Below are 14,527 nucleotides of genomic sequence, written 5' to 3' on the forward strand. Positions count from 1 at the left end.
CAAGGACCACACTTGGTATGATTTGTCTTTGAAATTGTTCTTAGGAAATAGAATCTCATAAGGATAATTATGGATAGAAGATTTCTTGAGACATTATAAGGTATTTAAGATTATAAGGCCTTTTGGAGACAATGTTTCTGTGAGAAAATGGAGAAGAAAAGACTGGTTAAAGAGACAAAGTGACACATATTATCACTGCAACTAAAGCCTCCATCCTATATGGACCTCTGGAGCTAGATGGCCCTTCAGTATTGTCATAAATTGAAGAATAGATGCCAAGACATTTTTACTACCATATTAACTAGTCATTGAACAAGGGATGTTTCCAGAGAGGGTGTCCAATCTTGAACACAACATGGCATTTCGCTGCAACTGAGTACAATTCCCAGTGAATTACATACATTTATGAATTGTCACCCAATGTTCCTAATAGCTGGGGAAAAGATGTCTTGACTCAGAGAATACCACCTATGTGAAGTACCACAGTATCTATTGCATATGCTATTTTTAATGTAGTATATAGTTAAAACAACAGTAATGATAAAATTATTTATTATTATCAAATGCTCAGTCCTTGTTCAAATCATACAAATTTCCTCTATATTAAAATAGCAATCATTTTGCAAACCAGAATTGAATTCAGGATCATTCATTACATTCAATAATCATTTCTGTATCTACTTTAGCTTGCTAAAATATCTGCTTCTAAACTACCCTGAAATTAAATGGTGAAATTGCCTGGATTAAGGTGTCATGATTCTCTGTATAAAGATTCAAAATAAATTTGGTATGGACTCTAAGAAGGAAACAAATTACATTATCCGGCATGAAAGTTCTAAATTGGAAGCTCTAGAAAATTTCAATATTTGTATATATCCCCTGTGCTACTTTAAAACTGATATTAGAATACACTTCACAATGACCAAGGAAGAATTAAGGCTATTATAACATATTTGTGTGTATGTGCATGCACTCTCTGTGTATTAAGAATATTTATTATTTGAACTACATTATTTGTCTCTCACTATTGAAAAACACCAGGCTTATGGTCCAGTAAATGTTAACATAAATGCTAACTGCACACTATTAGTGCCATATGAAATCATTGAAGATTCAAAATAAATTTAGTGTGCAGCTTGGGAACTATTATACCATGTTCATTTGTGATTAAAGAGAATACTTATATGTCTGAGTAAGCTAAAGTGGAAGAAGTTCTAAGAAGGTAATTTTCTTCTCATATAAGTGTCTAAGCAATTTCCCAATTTATACTTTGCTGTCCTCTTTTTATTTTTAAACTTGACCAACTTTGTTTTCTTTTATAACTGAGCAGCATAGGCATATTTTCATAACTCCAACAAAAGTCTACTGTGTTTTTCTTTCTTTATATCTTCACACTTCAGTAGATTTGTGTAATGCTAGTCTACCTCCACCACCCTCCAAAAAAAAAACTTTACACAGAAATTTGGTCTTAGTTGGCACCAAGGATGAGATTTTAGCCTAGATATTTAAAATATGGGGAAATGCATTATTTTATACATTCTTTTGATAACTAATCATCAATTAAATTTAATCAAAATATGGTGTAATAATGCTATTTTTAGCATTGTTTTTATCAACAGAAAATGTGAAATTGTGCCATTTGTTTTCAAATCTTCCCATGTACACTTGATTAAAAATGTACACAATTTTTCTTCTTCAGTATCTTCTAAATTTTATTTCTTGATTTCCATCACTTCCCATGCTTTATTTTCTCTTTCCTGGATTAGTATAATTTCTTTTTTACTAACTTTTTGATAATTCTAGTAATAACAACAAATATTTGAAAAAACAATTCCCTATTTATCCTGAACATAAAATAAATGAGACCATAGGAATATTTGGAAACATTACAATTGTACAACCTCTTTCATATCATGTTCTTATTTACCTTTCTCAGGTCTAGTTACTTTAAATACTTTGAGAAAATAAGTTTTTGTTTAACTAAATCATGTTTAAGTGCATATCAAATTTATTTGGCTTGCATTAAGGGAAGAGATCTTAGAGTAGATCATTTCAAAAATCTCTTTTTTGGGGAAGGCTGGTGATGTTGCTCAGTGGTTAAGCACCCCTGAGTTCAATCCCTGCTATAAAAAAAATCCCTTTTTGGGTGAACATTTTAAAGAAAAAGAGGATAAAGGAGAATTGTTCAGTTTTGGCACTTTGACATTTGGATCTGAGTAATTCTTTGTTTGGGGAGGATATTCTGTTTTTGTGCTAAGTTTACAAGCAAGTCTAGTCTCTTAAGTGCCAGTAACACTTTGAAATGTGACAACAAAAAATATTTCTATATATTTTCAGATTTACCTTGATGGACAAAATTTCCCCTTGTTGAGGTGCTCTAACTACTGGATTTATATGAGAAAAACAAACATTTACATTAGCCAGCCGGTTAGTTAATCTGAAATCCCAGAAGTTCTTAGCTTCATTTTGAGGTGACAGAAAACTGCTCAAGCATTTTATAGAGAATTCAAATTCCTCCATAGAAGAAAGTTGTGAAATTCATCTTGTAAAACAGTTCTGGTCTCAACTGGTCTGAGATAATTTTTTCACAATGTTTCTCAGCTTTATCAGATTCAATACAATCTTTTCTGGGGGAAAACATTTTATAATGGGGCCAGTTCTATCTGCAATTCGATGTTAGAATTGTTTATAAACAACAACAACAAAAACTCTCATATTAATAGTAAATAAGAAAAAAGTAATTTACAGTATGAAATAACATAAGTTTTCATGTGTTGATGCTCAGGCTTGATTATACCAAAAGATATAATGAACCAGTTATTATTCTTTCACCTATACATGAAATTACCATAAATGCAACATTTAAACAATTGTAAACTTAAAAAGGAATGTGGTATTGGCAATATGTGAGCAGTATTACTATGACTGATGGAATTATCTGAAATAGCAGACAGCTTGATAAAACTTAAAACAAATGTACAGCCTTATTTATATAGTGGAGTTTCAAAGAAAATTAGGTGTATTAAAACATTCAAGAAAATTGTATGCAAAAAGAGATGGGCTCTGTTTTCAGATTATTGTCTAGTTTTCATTTTCATGTATGGTAATCCCAATATTCTAAAATTGTGCATGATGTGGACCAGTTCTGCATAGTGAAGAGCTGTCCTGTAAAAAGTAGTGCATCTAGCATTTCTGAACTCAATACCACTAGCACACCTTAATCTTTTACCCTAAAGCTTTACTGAAAATTCTCCAAACAATCTCCAGATTTCAGAACCCTGTTCCAGATAAACCTTTTTCTAGTTCTGATTCTGTTCTGGGATAAAAATCCAAGATTCTCAGACTTCTATTCATAAATTTAATCCTAGGATTTTATAATAATTATAGATTATTTATCCTCACCTTCATATTCTGCCAGTCTGGCTGGGCACAAATCACTGAGCTGCCACAAAGCACTTGTATGTTCAAACAGGAAACTTTATTGCCTGAACTCCAACAGCACTCCACGCACACTCCCTGGGTACTCTCCCGAATGCTTTTCTCGGCACACCACACCAAATGGAATTCACCGGGTCTCCCGGAATACCATCGGGCTGTGCACGCACTCACTCTGGGAACCCCCGAAACTTCCTGGAAAAAAATGATAAGGAATATGGCAAGTTTATTTAACAACTTGAGGAAAGCTGTTAAGAAGCCATGACTGGGTTGGGATTCTGGCTCAGCGGTAGAGCGCTCGCCTAGCACTGGTGGGACCTGTGTTTGATCCTCAGCACCACATAAAAATAAAGATATTGTGTTGTGTCCATCTGCATCTAAAAAATAAATATTTTTTTTTAAAAAAGAACCTATGACTATGTGCTTAAACAATTGCAGGACAAGAAACTGAAATGATCAACTACTTAAAAGAAAACTCACTGTATAAAAAATTTTATTGTTTTAATATTTGTGATTCCAAAATTATAATTTTTATCCTTCTTGGGGGAGCATAAAATATTTTTAATATTTCCTTATGTTTTTGCTCATCCTAGAGAAATTGGTATCAATTCCTATTTTCAGACATATTTGGCTAAATGTAAAATGTGTTATTAAGTATCAACCTCTGAGTCCACTGTGGTTTCTTATTACTATAAATCAGTTTAGGAATCAAAATGATTTTATTTTTCACTTTTGACATGTACCTTTGAGTTTGAATAAGATAAATACAGATAATTTAAAAATATATGTCAAAATTACTTATCAGAATAATTTTTGATAAAAGATCAATCATATATCATTTTATGATTAATTAATACTCTAAAAATTTATTATAATATTAAATTATTTATAGTTATAATATTAAGTTATAATATTTTTTAATTATTTTATTCTATGACTTCAAAATGAAAGTGTAGTTATATGTCAAGATTCAGAAGAGAGCGGAAGAATAGATATTCAGTGTATTACACAAAGGGGAATGAATGGACGAGAGTGGAGATAGGAATAGGAATGACAATATAATGAATCAAACATAATTTTCCTATGTTCATATATGAATATAATACCAGTGAAACTCTACATGTTGTAACATCACAAGAATGGGATTCTAATTATAATAAGTTATTATCCATGTGTGTATAATATGTCAAAATTCAATCTACTGTCATGTAGATCTAAAAAGAACAAATTTTAAAAAGGAAAGATAGTGAAATGAATCTGAAATAATTTTACTATATACATATATGAATACACCATAGTGAATCTCAAAATCATGTACATTCATAAGACTGGGATCCCAATTAGAATAAGATATATTCCATGCTTGTACAATTACATCAAAATGAATTCTACTTTCATGTATAACTAAAAAGAATTAAATTAAGTTAAAAAAGATTTGCTACTCATTAAAATTTCATTTTTAATATTTGCCTGTAATATATAAAATAAGATGATTTTTTAAAAAGATCACATGTAATTTAAAAGCCAAGGAATGCTGGGAATTATGTAGATTAGTTTAGAAGGAGGAGAGTATAATGAAAATTTTAGATACATGAAAAATTTCTCAACTAATTGAAATAATATTATCAGTAAGTTGTAGTTTGACCAAGTAAATAAACAAAGATTTACTAAAATTATAATCACATGTAGCACATTGATTTCTTTCTTAATGAAGTATATAAGTACCAAAATTATTCTTATAGTTAAATCATGTTAACTTTATTCTTGAACTCAAATTATATTTGTACTTTTCTTACCTAAATAATATCTACACTTGCATGGTATCGTACACTTTTCATATCTTTTATGCATTTTATAAAACAACTGTTGCACATTAATTATGCAGGATGGTGGTTTTATTGTGGCATATTCATATATTTGTAAAAATTTAATTTGATTAGTTTTGTTAATCATGTCCTCCATTTAAGTAGACAACATAGGTTTCTTTTTTTTAAAGGATTATATTTTTTATATATTTATTTTCATATATTTATTTTTATGTGGTGCTGAGGATCAAACCCAGGGCCTCACATGAAGGAGGCAAGCACTCTACCACTGAGCTACAATCCCAGCCTGACAACATGGGTTTCCATCTTGAGTACATCAATTTTTGATTTTAGCACTGGGGAATTATAGAACTCATTTAAAATGTGTATATTTTCTACTTTTGTGAGGATTACATAATTATTCTACAAAACTGCTTGACATGGGAGGCACTTGCATATTGTTTACTGCTATTTTATACAAAGGATATCTGAACCTCTGATGGGGTAAATGAATAGTTCTAATCATTAGTTTTTCAGTTTTTCAACATTTTAGTTGTGATGCAGAGTATAAAATACATGTTATAACTATCCAATATGAATGTACATCTATATGAAACAAAAGTTCTACAATGTCAATTAACTTTTGCTGCATGCAAGGAAATCTGATATTTTATATTCTGTCTTCTTCTATGGCCTTTTATTTTCTTAGTTTATTTTGAATCACTGCACTGATTTCCCCAAGTATAAGAGTCACAATCAATTGTTTGAAAAACACAACTGTAGTCACAGTTAGGCAATTGCAGAACTAGCATTTGAACCTATAGCTGTTGTAAACTACAAGCACATGAGTAATAAGAATTGTAATGCATTCCACTGTCATATATTTATTTTTTAATCAATAAAAAACCAAAATATTATGTTACACAATCTGCACATGACTAAGAGTAAGGAATATATTATGGATTTCCACATGCATGCATATACATACATTTCACTAAATGAAAAAAAAATTATAGATGATTCCCTTACTTTGGCTAAGAACATGGATATTGCTTTCTATTCTACTCTTAATTCATCATTTTCTACTTCATCTTAACTTAAAATATGCTTGTTCTGACTCACTAAATTAGTTATCAGAACACACTAACTGGTACTAGTTGAAAATCTCATTAAAAAATAATTCTATTTAAAATAAGACAGATGAACACAATGAACTAGGGAAAGAAATTTATGTAGACAAATGTTTATCTTCAATAAAGGAAATTTTATGTACTCTCACTAATTAACTGATAAAAATCCACTCTCTTTATTCATCAATTCACCAACTGTTATGGAATGTAGTCAAAAGCATACTCCATTGAAATGGACTCAATTTCTTAGTGACTTGAGAATAAACCAAGTATATTTTAAAGAGTTCTATTACAAGTTTGTATAATTATTCAATGTCATTGATAGGAAAATTGTACTAGAACAATTTGGTTTGACGAAGATGTGAAATATTTGGCTATTTTCTCTTTCTATAAGACCATGGAACCCCATGTCCAGGAATAAATTCGAGTTAGTGGCTGGGTTGAGAATTATCAGAAAGTTATATTCAATATTTCAATATTTCCCTTTCCCTCCCACCCCTCTTCCCTATTTAGAATTCATCTATTCCTCCCATGCTCCCCCTCCCTATCCCACTATGAGTCAGCCTCCTTATATCAGAGAAAACATCTGGCATTTGTTTTTTTTGGGGATTGGCTTACTTCACTTAGTATTATATTCTCCAACACCATGCAGTTACCTGCAAATGCCATGATTTTATTCTCTTTTATTGCTGAGTAGTTTTCCATTGTATATATATGCCACATTTTTTTATCCATCATCCACAATAATATTTTGTATGGATATAATAAAATTGGTTGAAAGTGACATGTTGATATTTTTAAATTTTAAAATTTCAATATTAAAAATACAAAAGGATTATAATTCAGAATGCATATGCTATGGAATTTAACATTTCATATAGCATTCACTATGAAATCAACAACATCAATTGTATACTAAGTATACCTCTTAATGAGTTTTGTAGTGGATATTCTAATTTAAACCAATATTTTATTTGAAAAGAATAAGAAGAAAGCTAAAAGTTTCAAGTTAGATTTCATATTGATTCACATTTAAAGCTCTGAGCTGTGAAAAAGGCAGAAGAATGAGGAGAACTTGCTATCATTTGTATTAAAACATGATAACATACAAATTTTGTAATGAATGATCAATAATATTCAACAGATGAAGTATAAAAAGAGTGGAATTGGTGCATAAAATATAGAATGATGGATAAATTTCAACTATCCAATACTTTTCACTCACACAAAGATATATTCAATTGAGATATATTCAGTTGAGATATCAATGTGTTAATACCTTGGTACCATAGCATTCTCATGTTAATTCCACCCACGTCTTCCTTATTTTTTATTTGTTCTTCTTAGTTATACATGATAGCAGAATGTGTTTTGACATATTATACATATGTGGAGTATTCTTCTGGTTGTACATGATGTAGAATTACATTGGTCATGTAATCATATGTGCACATAGGATAGTAATATCCAATTCACATAGGATAGTAATATCCAATTCATTCTACTATCTTTCCTATTCCCAATACCCCGCCCTTCCTTTATCCCTCTTTGTCTAATCTAAACTACTTCTTTTCTTCCCTAATCCCCCTTTTTGTGAGTTAGCATTTGCATATCAGAGAAAACATTTGGCATTTGGTTTTTGGTTTTGGCTTATTTCACTTAGCATGATATTCTCCATCTTCATCCATTTTCCAGCAAATGTCATAATTTCATTCTTCTTTATGGCTGAATAATAGTCCATTGTGTATATATATCATATTTTTTTTATCCTTTCATCTGTCGAAGGGCACCTAGGTTGGATTCATAGTTTAGCTATTGTGAATTGAGCTGCTATAAACATTGGTGTGGCTATGTCACTGTAGTATGCTGATTTTAGGTCCTTTGAGTATAAACCAAGGAGTGGGATAAATGGTGGTCAAATGGCAGTTTCATTCTAAGTTCTGAGCAATCTCCATACTGCTTTCCATAGTGGTTGCACCACTTTGTAGTTCCACCAGCAACATATGAGTGAAATTTTTCCCCCATATCCTTGGCAACATTTATTATGGCTTGTATTCTTTATAATTGTTATTTGGACTGGAGTGAGATGAAATATCAGTGTAGTTTTAATTTGTGTTTTTCTAATTGCTAGTGATGTTCTTCTGTGGACTATCTGTTTAGCTCCTTTGCCCATTTATTGAATTTTTTTATCTTTTAGTTGTTGATGTACCTTTATTTTTTATTTATTTATATGTGATGCTGAGGATCAAACCTAGTGCCTTGCACATGCTAGGCAAGTGCTGAGCCACAACCCTAGCTCCTTAATTCTTTTTCTTTTTTTCTTTTTTTGGTAAGCCAATCCCCAATTTTTCTTTTTTTGGTATTATTTTTTTTACATATCCTCAAGATTAATGAAAAAATACAGCACATGTTCATGTACAAAACACTAGGAAAACTAGGGATAGTAGGAACATACCTCAACATTATAAAAGCTATATAGACTAAACCCAAGGCCAATATCATTCGAAATGGAGAAAAATTGAAAGCATTCTCTCTAAAAATGAACAAGACAAAGATGCCCTCTTTCACCAGTTTTTTTCAACATATCATTAAAACTCCAGCCAGAGCAATTAGACAGCAGAAGGAAATTAAAACAATATAAATAGGTAAAGAAGAACTCAAACTGTCTCTATTTGCTGATGACACAATTCTATATTTAAAAGGCAAAAAAAAAAAATCCACCAGAAAACTTCTAGAACTCCATGATGAATCTATTAAGAGAGAAATTAGGAAAACTGCCCCATTCACAATACCCTCAAAAAATTAAATATTTGGAAATCTTTTTTTATTTAAAAAATTTTATTATAAAATATAACATGCAGAAAGCACATATAAAATTATTGCTCAATCTAGCCAAAAGAGGTGAAAGACCTCTACAGTGAAAACTACGGAACTCTAAAGAATTTGAAGAAGTCCTTAGAAGATGGAAAGGTTTCCCATGCTCTTGGATAGGCAGAATTAACATTGTCAAAATGGCCATACTATCAAAAGTGTTATACATATTCAATGTAATTCTTGTTAAAATTCCAATGACATTCTTCATGGAAATAGAAAAAGCAGTTATGAAATTCATTCAGAACAATAATAGACCCAGAATGGCCAAAGCAATCCTAAGCAAGAAAAGTGAAGCAGGAAGCATCACAATACCAGACCTTAAATGATAGTACAGAGCTACAGTAACAAAAATGGCATGGTATTGGCTCCAAAATAGAGGTGAAGACCAATGGAACAGAACAGAAGACATAGAGACAAACCCACATAAATACAGTTATCTCATACTAGACAAAGGTGGCTTGAACATACATTGGAGAAAAGATTGCCTCTTCAACAAATGATGTTGGGAAAACTGGGAATCCATATGCAGAAAAATGAAACTAAACCCCTATCTTTCACCCTGCAAAAAATTCAACTCAAAGTAGATCAAGGACTTAGACATTAGACCAGAGACCCTGAACCTACTGTAAGAAAAATTAGGCACAACTGTCTATCATGTCACTTAGAAATTGACTTCCTTAACAAGGAAGACTTCTTCCTAAAAACGCAAAAAAGTAAAATCAGGAATCAACAAATGCAATGGAATTAAACTTAAGAGCTTAGCAAAGGAAACAATCAAGAACATGAAGAGAGAGTCTACATACTGGGAGAAAATCTTTGCCACCTGCCTCTGAACCCATGTCTTGATTGCCAATTCCTACACTATCTAAGCTTAGAGCCATATATTTAATTTATTAGCAGATATTAATGTTTCTTGGTTTTACCCTGCCTATAGTTGTCATTTAGAAGCAATTAAAGTTATTTCATGTTTTGATTTCATCTGCTTTCATAGTAACTGCAGTACAACTCATCTATATTTCCTGGGCTGAAAACTCTTGCTAACTCTCTAAACAGCTATTTAATGTAGATATACTTCTCTATTATTGAAGAAAACAAAAGCTTTTATAGTCAAGCACATTGAAAAAAAATAAAAGATCTCTGGAAAGCAATCATTTGTCTCATCCTTAAAACTGTCAAGGTTGAGTTAGAAACCAGAATCAATAGATGCTATTAATCTTTTCAGAATAACAAGTATGTACAGATATTTAAGCATATATCTAGTGACTGTGTCTCATTAATTTTGCAGCTAAGCTGTAGTCTAATAGGGAAAGTTTTCCAAATAAAGAAATGAACAAAGAAAAACAAGTACAGAAATAAATTAGGAGACACAGGCTAAATGTGGAACTTCAATCTGAATATATATATACACACTTTTACAATTTGAACTCATTATTGTGCTTTCAGGCCTATAAGGGAAAACTTATGCATAGTACTATAAAGTGAAGGTGAGGATATACTGAAAATACATTTTTGAATTTCTTGTTCTGCAGCTCCAGAGTTAGTAACATTCAGCATATGCTATAAAAATGGGAGATTAGAAGAGTAGTATGAATAACCTGGTATTAAAAAAATACTAGCTGTCTCTACTATTTCCTGGTATCACTCAAACATTCAGGTACTAAAGAGTTGTTCCTTTGAATAAAAGGCAAAAACTCCCTGAGGTGCATCACATGTCATTATACTATTTTCCTGGGTGAAATGGGTTATGGCATTTTTCTCCTTTCCTACTTACACAATGTAGACTGAATCTGATCTTTGTGGGGAATGTATTTATTTGTATAACTTTTATTAGTTTTAAACAATGAGAAATAGTCATTTAGACCTCACCCCACATTAAGACACAAACAAACTCTATTCCCTACTGAGTATCTAGACAGATATGTGACAACCATCAATAATTACCATTTCCAATATTCTTCATTCTTTTTTTGTATTATTTTACCTCTGCCTAAATGACAGCTTTTAAAATTTCTTTTAGTGTATATTCGCTTGTGATGTTTTTGTATGCCTGGAAAAGTTTTTATTCACCTTCATTTTTAAAGAATTTTTTATAGCAATACCATTTTACATTGACATATAGCTTCTTTTTATTCAGTACTTTAAAGATGGTACTCCACTCTCTTCTAAAAGGAAATCAATCATCTAAGTTTTTATTCCCCTTTTCAGGATATACCTATTTTATATTTACTGGATTTGAGCAATTTAATAATAATATGCAACTGTGAACTTTTTTTTGTACTTGGGATTCACAGTCTCAGATTTGGTGAATTTTCAAACATTATTTATTTAAAAATTTTCAGCTTCCCTTCTCTCCTTCAGAGTCTCTAATCACATTTATGAAAATTTTACTGCAGTTCACTAATTTCTCTGTTCATGTATTTTGATTATATTTTCGCTTTCTGTTTCATTTCAGGTTTTTATTCCTAAACATTCCATTTACTAATATTTTGATATCAATATCTAATTTGTTTTTTCCCAGGGGGGGACCAGGAATTGAACTCAGGGGCAATTAACCACTGAGCCATATCCCCAGCCCTATTTTGTATTTTATTTGGAGTCAGATAGTTGCTTAGCACCCCATTTTTGCTGAGGCTGGCTTTGAACTTGTGATCCTCCTGCCTTAGCCTCCTGCACACTGAGATTACAGATGTGTGCCACCATATCTGGCTCTAATTTGTTTTCAATCAGTATATTTTTAAATCTCATACTTCTTTATTTTCATCTCTAAAATTCTTATTTGTACCCTTTTATATCATGCAAACCTCTACTTAACTTTTCAAATACATGTATTACTTTAATACTGTAATACTACTAACATCTATACTACTAATAAATTTTATTGAGCTGAAATTCATATATCTTAAAATTAACTACTTTATAGTGCAAAGTCCAGTGGCATTTAATACATTCACAATATTGTGCAATTGTAACCTTTATCTGGTTCCAAAATATTTCATTATGCCTCCCAAACCATGTACCCATTAAGTAGTCACTACATATTTTCCCTGATTTCTGTCTTTATGGATTTACCTCTGGAATATTTCATAAAAGTAATCATAAAATATGTGATGTTTCCTGACTTGATTCTTTCATCACCATAATGATTTTTATATTCATCTACGATGTAGGATGTATATGTATTTCATTCCTAGTTGTGAGTGGATAATATTTCATTGTATAGATATACCATCTTTTGCTTAGCCATAAATCTGATAGACATTTGGGTTGTTTCAATCTTTTAGACATGGGGCTATTATAAAATTTGTGTATAAGTGTTTTTTAAAATATTTGTTTTTAATTATTTTTTAATCTAATTCTATTTCTGGTGTGAGGTAGAAGGGCCACCATAAAACTTTGCATGTGGATATCTATTGGCCCCAGCAATATTTATTGAAAAGACTGCTTTTCCCAACTGAATGTTTTTGTTAGAATTATCCTTTGAATACAGTGCCTCCCAAAGATCCTGGTGGTAAAGTCTTGGTCCAGGGGATTACACTATTGAGAAGTGGTGAGCCTTTAGAAGGTAGGGCCTACTGAGAGGTTCTTAAGTTATTAGGGATGTACTTTTGAAGTGGATTGTGACATTCTAGTCTTCTAGTCTCTCTTTGCTTCCTGGCTTATGATAAAAATAGTTTGCCATGATGTGCTTTTCTCACCAGAGGCCCAAAGCAAGAGTCTCAACTGATCTTAGAAATCTCCAGAAGGATGAGTCAAAATAAACATTTTATAAGTTAACTGTCTCAGGTGTCTCATTATAGTGATGCAAAGCTAATTCATTCACCTTTGCCCAATATAAATTTCTTTCTGGATTTTCAAACCTTTTTAATTAATCTACATGTCTCTTATGTCTAGAGTAAACTTTTTTTCTTACAATATCCTTGTAACAAGTTTTGAAATTTGAAATTGTCTGTTCTCTAATTTCATTCTTTTTCATGATTAATTTAGCTACTTTAAGTTTCTTGGAGTTCAATAGAAATTTTAGGACAAGCTTGCCAATTTCTTTTAAAGAATCATTTTAATTTGACTAGAGGTTTCACTGAATCTATAGATGGCTTTGGGGACCATTGTCAATCTGAACACTATTAAATCTTCTAGTCCATGAACATGATGGAATGCCTTTTTGTTTTTAAGATTTTATTTAATTCCTTTTGGCTGTATTTTTCAGTTGCCAGTGAACAAATTTTGTACTTCCCTAGTTAACTTTAAGTATTTTATTTATTTTGATTCCATTGGATTTGGAACCATTTTATTTCCTTTTCAGATTATTCATTGATTATGTATAGAAATGTGACTGGTTGTTGCATGTCAATCTTATATCTTGTTACTCTGCTGACTTTGCTTATTAATAATTTTTTTGAGAGGTTATTTAGAATTTTCTATTGGGAATCAGTTCTTAATCTGAGCAGTGATGCTTTATATTTGAAAATGTCACTTTTCTTTTACTGTTTTCAAGATTCTCTTTATGTCTTTGTCTTTCAAGAGTTTAATTATAATGCTTCATAGTGTGAACTTGCTTGTGTTTATCATATTTGGAAATTGTCTAATTGAGCATCTTGAATATACTTCCAGAATTTAAACAAAATTGTTTCATTGTTAGTTTCTGTGAAGAAATGGACACTTGGATTTCTTTACTCCACTGTTTGATTGATGTCACTCAGTAATAGATTGTTTTGATTGAGTAATCTTTCCATTATGTGTTGCATTTTCCTTTGTCCTTGCATGCCTGCTGTGAATTCAATAAGATAAAATTTTATCTTGTTGGGTCTTAGAATATTTTTACCCATAATAATATTTTTGAATTTTATTCTTTGGTTCTACTAAGTTACTTCAAAATGGTTTGATCTGTTCAGATTTTACTTTAAAGAATTCTGGGAGTATTTAGAGCATTTCTCAGTTTGGGGGTTAAATATTTCCCACTATGAAGGATTGAATGATCCCTAAAATTCATATCTTGAAGTCTAAATTGTTCAATCTTCTGTAAAAGAAATACTATAAAGTAGGTGACTTGTAAATATCAGAATTTTTAAAAATCACACTTCTAAAAGCTGGTCAAGTACAAGGTCAAGTTGCCAGTACATTTTGTATCCAGGTGAAGGCAAATTATTTTGTTCATACATAGCTGTTTTCTTTTGTGTCTACACATGGTAGAAGGGGTGAGGGAGCTGTCTGATACTGCCATTACAAGGGTGATGGTGCATTAATTGAGGCCTTATCTTCATGAATAATTGATTCCCAAAGGCCTCA

This window comes from Ictidomys tridecemlineatus, chromosome X (assembly GCF_052094955.1).
Source record: "Ictidomys tridecemlineatus isolate mIctTri1 chromosome X, mIctTri1.hap1, whole genome shotgun sequence".
In the NCBI taxonomy this organism is placed as follows: Eukaryota; Metazoa; Chordata; class Mammalia; order Rodentia; family Sciuridae; genus Ictidomys; species Ictidomys tridecemlineatus.